This window comes from Perognathus longimembris, chromosome 3 (assembly GCF_023159225.1).
Source record: "Perognathus longimembris pacificus isolate PPM17 chromosome 3, ASM2315922v1, whole genome shotgun sequence".
NCBI classification, from domain to species: domain Eukaryota; kingdom Metazoa; phylum Chordata; class Mammalia; order Rodentia; family Heteromyidae; genus Perognathus; species Perognathus longimembris.
In genome coordinates, this window is record NC_063163.1 from 117,434,382 (window position 1) to 117,444,391 (window position 10,010).

The 10,010-nt window shown below is 48.8% G+C and overlaps 1 protein-coding gene across 2 annotated transcripts in view; it reads right to left on the reverse strand.

The window, feature by feature from the left end:
* The window catches only part of Ddx6 (DEAD-box helicase 6), a 35,982-nt gene extending 35,154 nt beyond the window's left edge, over positions 1-828 (reverse strand). The window contains exon 1 of one of the 2 annotated variants that reach the window (XM_048343945.1): positions 676-828. The gene's annotated coding sequence lies outside the window, so the exon portion shown is untranslated. Of the gene's footprint in view, positions 1-53; positions 148-675 lie in introns of those variants that run through there. The other variant, XM_048343946.1, reaches the window with a different exon arrangement.
* Positions 829-10,010: the final 9,182 nt, after the last annotated feature.

Genomic DNA, 10,010 nt, shown 5'->3' on the forward strand with positions numbered 1-10,010 from the left:
CGCCGCCCTCGGCCCCGCCGCCTCAGCCCACGCCCCGCCGGCCCGAGTCCTACCGCCGAGGCCACTCCCGCTCGGCGCCCTCGGTCCTTTATTGTTGACTCGAAGCTCCCAAAATGGCGGCGGCTCCTTCCTCCTCGGAAACCTCCGCCCCCCCCCGCCCCCCGCCTCGCCGCGGCCCCCGCCCCGCCCCCGCCCGGCCGGCCGCCGCGGGCGCCGCCCGCCCGCCCGCAGCCCGCGCCCCGCGCGCCCCGGCTCCCCACCTCTCCCTCCGGCCGCCGCCGCTGCCCGCTCGCCCGGCGCCGCCGAAGTCGCGGCCCGGCCCGGCTGCGCTAACTGCGCGCCGCGCCCGCCGCCTGCCGCGTCCCCTCCCCCTCCCGCATGGCGGCCGCCGCGGCTCCTCCTCCGCGCAAGATGGCGAGGGCTCGGCCGCCGCCGCCGCCACAGCACCGCGGCGCCCGGCCGCGGGAGAGGCCCGGCGAGGAAGCACGGGCCCCCCTCGCGGAACGGACGGCGGCCGGAGGCATGGTGGCTGCCCAGAGCCGCCTCGCCCACCCCTTCCCGAGTGAGCCCGGCCCGCGGCGGCCCGGGAGGGTCGGGCTCACTCCCGGCCCGGGACCCGGTCCCGAGGCCAGCCCGGTGTGGGAGGGGGGGGAGGCCCGGGGACGGGCGGCTGACCTGACAGCTGCCGCGGGGCCGGGGAGGTCACTGCCGGGCCGGGGACGCGTCCGGGCGCGCCTCCCTCCATGCAGGGACGCGCGGAACTAGCGGCCCCGAGGCGCCGGCGCGCTACCGCGGGGCCGGAAGGGAGGTCGGGAGGGCACCGGGGGTGGGAGGGCCCGGGGAGCACGCGGAAGGGGGGGGGGTGGCAGCCGGGAGGGTGCCCCTGACGGAGGGGAGGCGCGGGGACGCCCCTCGGGAGGTCATCTGCGAGCCGGCCGGGGGGCCGGAAGCCGGAGGCCGCGGCGCCCCTCCGGCCGGACCCCCGCCGCACGTTAGCTAGGCTTGTATGTGTTCCCCTCCGTTTCTGACCCTCGCGCCTCCCTGGATGCTCAGGGGAGACGCGGTCTGGTTCCACGTCAAACAGGAAGGCGGAGGAGGGGGGGCGGGGAGCGGGATGGTGGCTAGGTCGGGGGAAAGTGGACGCCCAGCCTCACCCGGCTGAGAGGCTGGGAACACTAACGGGCCGCGGGCCCGACGTCGGCGACAGCCACGACACCGGCCGGCCCGACCACCTCTGCGCCCACAAGCCCCCCAGGGTCGCGCCGGGGCCGGGCCGCTTCGATTCCGCCCATCCGCTACTTCCAACGCGGGGCCAATCAGAGAAAGCCAAATTTGCTCTCCAAGCCAATCACAGAAGAGGACCTGCCTCTAGTTAGCCCACCTCCGGCCAGCAACCTCCAATCAGAGGAGTCGGATCTGAAGCCTCCCCCCTCCCCCCCACACACACCTTATTTATTTATTTATACCATAAGGGCTTTCCTACTCCCAGCCTGCCTGAGTCTACCTAACCCCGCGTCGCTCTCTCAAGTCCTGAAACAAATTAACCACCCCCCGCCCAAAACAGCTCATTGTCATTTGGTATTTCTCGTTATTTCCACACGACCAATGGAAAGGGGGTGGAGAACAGTGAAGACTTTTCTTGAGATGACAAAAGTTGACTTGCTTTTTTTCCGGTTCCATGCTTTAATGAGTATTGTTTCCCACTTAGATTTTTGTCAACACCTGCTCATGCAGAGGAATTACTCCCGCACCTTGTTCCCATCCTGGAGAGATGAGGACAAAGTGGTTTCTAAATGAGATGGTGATGTGTGAGGACTTGTTTGCCCTGTTGTAATCCCAGGCACCAAGAATCTGAGAGGGAGACTGGCCTTGTCGGTGTGGAGCCAAGAAAAGGAAAGGGGTTAAAGTCAATCAGTAAACTAACTTTGTAAAGAAACTAGGCTCAAGTGATGTTTAATAAAAAGTTTCGACACAATGTTCTTTTGAGAGCCAAATTCTGTCCTAGCTCAGCTATTTATTTTTGGTTTTCTGGTAAGAAGCATAAGTAATTTACAACCGAACTCTGGATCATTTTCTGTTGGGTTCGGTTTCAATGGTTGATGGGTTTAACTATCTCAAAACATGGTTTCTTTCTCTGTGATTCACATTAGCAAGAATCATACAAATTATGACACTGGAAAACTGCAAATGAATTGTTTACTAATGCAGTATCTACTTTTAATAAGTTGTCTCTTTTTTCAGAAGAATGTTATAGAGTAGGGCTGGGGATATGGCCTAGTGGCAAGAGAGCTTGCCTCATATACATGAGGCCCTGGGTTCGATTCCCCAGCACCACATATACAGAAAACGGCCAGAAGTGGCGCTGTGGCTCAAGTGGCAGAGTGCTAGCCTTGAGCAAAAAGAAGCCAGAGACAGTGCTCAGGCCCTGAGTCCAAGGCCCAGGACTGGCCAAAAAAAAAAAAAAAAGAAGAAGAATGTTATAGAAATCATTCCTTTGGTGGTTTAGTATAGAATTTAATATTTGTGGATGATCTGTAGGAGGTATGGTTTCTATTCATCATAGAAAAAAATTCCCAAGATACTGTGACCATTTTTACTTTTTTTTTTTTTTTTGGTCAGTTTCACTATCCCATCCCACTACCTAGGACCTTGAGTTATGAAGTTACCTGATGTGGTAGGCCCTAGAGAATTTATATGTAGGAAAATGTGTTTGTTTTTTGGCAGCTCTGGACTTTGAACTGAAAACCTAAGGTTGTTAGGCAGACTCTACCAAAGAGACTTTTTTTTTTTTTTTTTTTTTTTGCCAGTCCTGGGGCTTGGACTCAGGGCCTGAGCACTGTCCCTGGCTTCTTTTTGCTCAAGGCTAGCACTCTACCACCTGAGCCACAGCACCCCTTCTGGCCATTTTCTATATATGTGGTGCTCGGGAATCAAACCCAGGGCTTTATGTATATGAGGCAAGCACTCTTGCCACTAGGCCATATTCCCAGCCCCAAAGAGACATTTTTGAAAGGAAAAAGATATACAAATCGAATTGAGGTTTTAAGTGTCTCCTTAAAACAAGATTCTCTCCTCCAAATCCCCCCCCCCTCCAAAAAAAGTTGAGGGCTAGGATGTAGTTCAGTGGCAAATCGCTTGCCTAGCAAGCACAACGTCCTGGGTTCGATCCCCGTACCAAAAAAGAAAAGACCAAAAAAAAATTGAGATGAAACTAGAATGCTACTTGGAATCCAATCAAAATAAATATCTGGGGGCTGGGGATATAGCCTAGTGGCAAGAGTGCCTGCCTCAGATACACGAGGCCCTAGGTTCGATTCCCCAGCACCACATATACAGAAAACGGCCAGAAGCGGCACTGTGGCTCAAGTGGCAGAGTGCTAGCCTTGAGCGGGAAGAAGCCAGGGACAGTGCTCAGGCCCTGAGTCCAAGGCCCAGGACTGGCCAAATAAATAAATAAATAAATATCTGCCAGTCTTACAACTTGACATCATTTATTTACCTAAAATAACAAGAAGGCAGTGGGGGAAAATCACAGGTTAATTTGTACCTGATTTCATTTTGAAATATTTAAAATATCCAATTTAAAATATTTTCACTCAGGCTGGGGATATGGCCTAGTGCCAAGAGTGCTTGCCTCATATACATGAGGCCCTGGGTTCGGTTCCCCAGCACCACATATACAGAAAATGGCCAGAAGTGGCGCTGTGGCTCAAGTGGCAGAGTGCTAGCCTTGAGCAAGAAGAAGCCAGGGGCAGTGCTCAGGCCCTGAGTCCAAGCCCCACGACTGGCAAAAATATATATATATTTTTTCACTCTAAAATTCCAAGTAGGTTGGATCTGGAATATACATGTGATAATATCGAAAACACCCAATGTTCTTAACATGCAAAACTGGATTTCACATTCTTAACTTTTTTTTTTTTGGCCAGTCCTGGGCCTTGGACTCAGGGCCGGAGCACCGTCCCTGGCTTCTTCCCACTCAAGGCTAGCACTCTGCCACTTGAGCCACAGCGCCGCTTCTGGCCGTTTTCTGTATATGTGGTGCTGGGGAATCGAACCTAGGGCCTCGTGTATCCGAGGCAGGCACTCTGGCCACTAGGCTATATCCCCAGCCCAACTTTTTTTTTTTTAACAGTCCTGAGGTTTGAACTCAGGGCCTGGGCACTGTCCCTGAGTTCCTTTTTGTTCAAGGCTACCACTCTGCCACTTGAGCCACAGTGCCACTTCTGGCCATTTTCTGAATATGTGGTGCTGGGGAATCGAACCCAGGACTTCATGTATACGAGGCAAGCACTCTTACCACTAGGCTATATTCCCAGCCCTTAACTATCTTTTTTAAGGGAACATAATAGTTTAGCCCCAAATCACAAGCAAATATATCCATTACCTATAAGAAAAAAATTTTGCCATACCATATTTTCAACAAATGCTTATATCACCTGTTTATAGCACAACATTTTCCTTTTTTTTTTATACTGACACTGGTTTTTTTCTTCTTATTTATTGTCCAAGTGATGTTCAGAGAGGTTACAGTTTCATACTGTTAGGCATTGGATACATCTCTTGTAGTGTTTGTTACCTCCTCCCTCATTCCCCCTCCCCCTCCCCCTTTCCCTGTCCCCCATGAACATTTTCTTTTTTTAATGATGTCTAGTGTAATCATATGATTTCCTAATAGAAAGTCCAATATACAAAGTTATTTTCCAATTATTCCTGAGAAACATCTAATGGTCACTTCCCAAGACTAAAAAGCTAATGAAGCTGGGTGCTGGTGGCTCATACTGTCATCCTAGCTACTCAGGAGGCTGGGATCTAAAGATCATGGTTCAAGATCAGCCCAGATAGGAAAGTCCTTGAGAATCTTATCTCCAGTTAACCTTCCCCCCTCAAAAAAAAAAAAAAAGTGGGGCTGGGAATATGGCCTAGTGGCAAGAGTGCTCGAATACATGAAGCCCTGGGTTCGATTCCCCAGCACCACATATATAGAAAAGGGCCAGAGGTGGTGCTGTGGCTCAAGAGGCAGAGTGCTAGCCTTCAGCAAAAAGAAGCCAGGGACAGTGCTCAGGCCCTCAGTCCAAGCTCCAGGACTGGCAAAAAAAAAAAAAAAAACAAAACTCAAGTGGTACAGTGCAGACCTGGAATGAAAAAGCTAAGAGACAAGACCCAGGCCCAGAGTCCTGAGAGTTCAAGCCCCAATACCAGCACGCGCGCGCACACACACACACACACACACACACACACACACGCTAATAAGTCAAAGGAATCAAGACCTCTTTCCTTTTGATTTCATTGAAGTTTATACACCGAAAGATGAAGGAATATTAGTCACTGGGAAATAAAAAATAAACACAGTAAATATTGCACTCTTTTAGGAAGCAAAAAGTTTTTCAGGAAGTGAAAATAACTATAGTATGGTATATAACTAATTTGTGCATGCTATTCATATAGTCTCAGGACCTGGGCTCTGTTGCTGAGCTTTTTTTGCTCAAGGCTAGCATTCTACCACCTTGAGTCACAGTGCTACTTCTGGTTTTCTACTAATTAATTGGAGATAAGAGTCCCACAGAATTTCCTGCCCAGGCTGGCTTTGAACTATGGTCCTCATCTCAGCCTCCTGAGTAGCTAGGATAACAGGCATGAGCCACCTGCACTTGACTATATAATCTTAATGACTTAATTCTAGAGAGACTTATTTTTTTGTGCAGGTACTGGGGCTTAAACTTGGAGCCTGGGTGCTGTGCCTGAGCTTTTTTGCTCAAGGTTAGTGTGCTATCCCTTGAACCACACCTCTACCTCCGGCTTTTTGCTGGTTCATTGGAGGTTAAGAGTCTTAGGACTTTCCTGCCCAAGTTGACTTTTAAACGGATGGATTAGGCCTGAGTCAGAACTGCTTCCTTACATAGCCAAGGACAATCTGGGTTAGCCTTTCCTCACTGTCAAGAAATACTGGAGGAAACCGGCTTGGAGGAGGGGAGGGCGGCCAGGCTGCACCGTTCCAGAGCTTTCATGCAGCCTGTGGTCACGTGGCCGGCTGCTGTGGGCCCCTGGTGGCAGCAGAGCATCTTGGAGGGGCACAGAGCTCACCCAAGAGCGGCGGGGAGCCAGAGGGCGGGCCAGGGAGGATCCGGGAAGAAAAGAAAGAAAATACCGCCCCCAAAGCAGCCACCCCAAGCACACTTCTCCAAAGACCCACTCCCATTAGGTGAGCCCCACCCAATCACTGTCCAGCGGGAACTCCACACTGCCTTCCCGCTACGATCACCTCTCAACAGTGCCACCAGCTGGGGACTGAGCCTTCAACGCATGACTGTCTGGGACATTTCATATTCAGATTAAGAATACCACTTCGTTACATGGCAACTCCTTCTTACGACTACCAAGAGACATTTATTTATGTATTGCCAGTCCTGGGGCTTGGACTCAAGGCCTGAGCGCTGTCCCTGGGTTCTTTTGCTCAAGGCTGACACTCTACCACCTGAGCCACAGCACCATTTCTGGCTTTTTCTGTTTATGTGGTGCTGGGGAAATGGAACCCAGGGCTTTGTGCACACTAGGCAAGTACTTTACCGCTAAGCCACATTCCCAGCCTGAGATAATGTTTTTGAAAAGAAAGGAAAGGAAGGAAGGAGAAAGGAAGGAAGGAAGGAAAAGAAAGAAGAAAGAAAGAAAAAGAGAGGAGGATAGAGAGAGAGAAAAGAAGGAAGGAAGAAAGCAAGCAAAAAAGCTCAGAAACAGCACCCAGGACCCAAGTTCAAGCCCTAGTACCTACTTGCACAAGAAAATAAGTCTCTCTAGAGGAAAGAAAGAAAGAAAAAGAAGAGAAAGAAAAGCAAGCAAGTCTGGTGGTGGTGGCTCACACCTGTAATCCTAGCCTCTCAGGAGGCTGACACCTGAGGATCTCAATTCAAAGCCAGTTCAGGTAAGAAAGTCAGTGCGACTCTTATCTCCAATCACACACACACACAAACATGAAGTAAAGCTATGGCTCAAGTGTTAGAACACTATCCTTGAGCATAAAAGCTCAGAGAGTGCACAGGCCGAGTTCGAGCCCCACGACTGGCAACACACACACAAAAAGAAAATAGAAAATAAGAAAGTTTAAAAAATAAATTATTAACATTAAATATCTAAACCAACTGCAAACTGACTTAAGGGGGATGGGGGACAGTTGGAGATTGTTGCACATGTACTCTACCACTTCAGCCCAAGTCCACTTGTAATAGTTGATGTTCATCTAATTAGAGCAGTTGAGCTCCAGCCAATCACAGGCTCCACACGATCATCCACATACACATAAGACAAATGTCACCAGGAGTGGCCTGGCTCACGCCTGCAACCCTACTTACTCGCGAGGCTGAGGTCTGAGGAGCTGCACTCGAAGTCAGCCCAAGCATGAAAGTCCATGAGACTTTTCTCTCCAATTAACTAGCAAGAAGCCAGAAGGGGAGCTATGGATCCATTGGTAGAGTATCAGCTTAGAGTAAAATAGTCCCCAGGCCCTGAGTTCAAGCCTCAGTACCAACATACACACAGACACAGAGCCAGATCTAGAGGCATGGCTCAAGTGGTAGAGCACAGCCTGGGGTGAAAAAGCAAGCAAGATTGTAAGGCCCTGAGTTTAAGTGCCTGCGCCAGCACACACACACACACACACACACACACACACACACACACACACACACACCCCCTATATAGAAATGGGCTGGGAGTATGGTTCAAGTGGTACAGTACCCACCTAAGCAGGCATGAAAACCTGTGTCCAAACCTCAGCACTGAAAAGAAAAGTTGAAAAAATACAAAACTTTTTAAAACATTTGCTGTGTAGACAAATGGTTCTACAAATATTTTTATACCCCTCCCTTAGCACTGTTTTGGATTTATAAACATTTTGTATGCATTACAGACTTAGTGAATAGAGTGAATGTGGTTGTACATGGCTGTAATCTTAACAATGGGGTAGGGGAGGGAGGACAGAGATAAGAGAATTACAAGTTCAAGGCCAGCCTATACTATACAGTAAGACCCTGTCTGGGAAAAAAAATAAGTTAGTTATTAGAGAAAAGAATATATTCTTGTTTCTCTATGCAGAATGAGGTTTTTTTAAGTTCCCAAGTGACTGGGTTTTTTTTTTTGTTGTTGTTGTTGTTGTTGTTTTCCCAGTCCTGGGGCTTGAACTCAGGGCCTGAGCACTGTTCCTGGCTTCTTTTTGCTTAAGGCTAGCACTCTGCCACTTGAGCCACAGCGCCACTTCTGGCCTTTTCTATATACATGGTGCTGAAGAATCAAACCTAGGGCTTCGTGTATATGAGGCCAGCACTCTTGCCTCTAGGCCATATTCCCAGCCCCGTGACTGTTAATTTAATAGGGACCCTGTCTTAACAGAGGGCTGATCTACTAGGGGAAATACAGATTTATGTCAAGAAAGTATGTGGTGAGACCCCAGTGAGGATTTTGCACATGGAGGTCTTCATAATCCTGCTGTTTCAGCTCCACTCTAAAGGACATAAGGTGGAATTGGGTGGGTCCGTGATAGTAGGGGTAATGCTCCTGTTTTCAGGCTAAGGTTGTCTGGCCAGAACATACGACTCTAAAAATATCTTCACTGTACTCATGTATAGGATGTAAACATGCCCTTCATGGTAGCTGTGTGTTTAATCTCTTAGTTCTCTTTTATCATTTCCTCCTTTGTGGGGCCTGTGTTGGTGGAGCCCCAAAAGGACAAGCAGGTTCTCACCATGTTGCTTCTTCAGTGTTTATCCCAAAGGTGTTCCTCTCTTTTCCTATCTTACATCAGCTCTGGCCTTACATCCACCTGTTGCTTCAGGACATTCCAGAAGCTTCTTTTCAGACTCAAATCTTCTTCCAAATCCCATTAAGAATGTCACCATACTGCTGAATACGGAGACTCATGTCTATAAATCCCAGGTATTTGGGAGACAGAGATCTAGAGGATTGCAGTTCTGAGCTAGCCAGACAAAAAGTTAGTAAGACCCCCCCCTTTCATCCCCCCTCCACCCATCTTAAGCAATAAAACTGGGTTTAGTGGAATGTGGCCCCAGCCAGCCAAGGCAAAACCCACAAGACTGTATTCTAAAAATAACTAAAGTAAAAAGGCGAAACACCTGCCTACCAAGCACCAGGCCCTGAGTTCAAAGACCCCAGTATTGCTTAAAAAAAAAAAAAAAAAGTCATGGGTCTGGGAATATGGCCTAGTGGCAAGAGTGCTTGCCTCGTATACATGAAGCCCTGGGTTCGATTCCTCAGCACCACATATATAGGAAACGGCCAGAAGTGGCGCTGTGGCTCAAGTGGCAGAGTGCTACCCTTGAGCAAAAAGAAGCCAGGGACAGTGCTCAGGCCCTGAGTCCAAGGCCCAGGACTGGCAAAAAAAAAAAAAAAAAAAAAAAAAAAATCATACTGCATGCAATGTGAGTGGTGAAATCTTTCCTCAAATAATTCCTTACTAGGAAGAACGCAGATGGGAGAAGGTAAGACAGAGCACCTAAGTTATAGTTCATCTATAATCCACTTTCTTTGTATTTAAGCTCCAAAGTAACCTAATGTTGAATTCCACTCAGTACTGGTTTTCTACTTTGTATCCATTTGTATACTTCCAAGACTTCCTGTTTATATTTTTCTTAAATATATATTTCTATTCAATATAAAAAATGACTGTTTCCTTACACACCTACTTAATAAGAAATAAGAGGGTAATCCTTAAAGGATTCTTAATTCCAATGACCAAGCAATATAAATCTATTAAAAAAAAATAACTCCAGGGCCTTTGTCAGAGTCACTCCCAGTGGTGGGAGGTATGTTTGGGCCTAGAAGCTTTGAGTTGGAAGGCAAATCCCCATGGCTATCCACACACTGAAGCCCAGTGCAACCACACCAAAACATGGAGATTGGGAAACAGTAGTTGGGTCAGTAGAAAGATACACAGGGAAACTTAGCAGGGCCTCTTGCCTGACTAGAGGAAATGAGTTACATTTGTTTACATTTATGTTCCC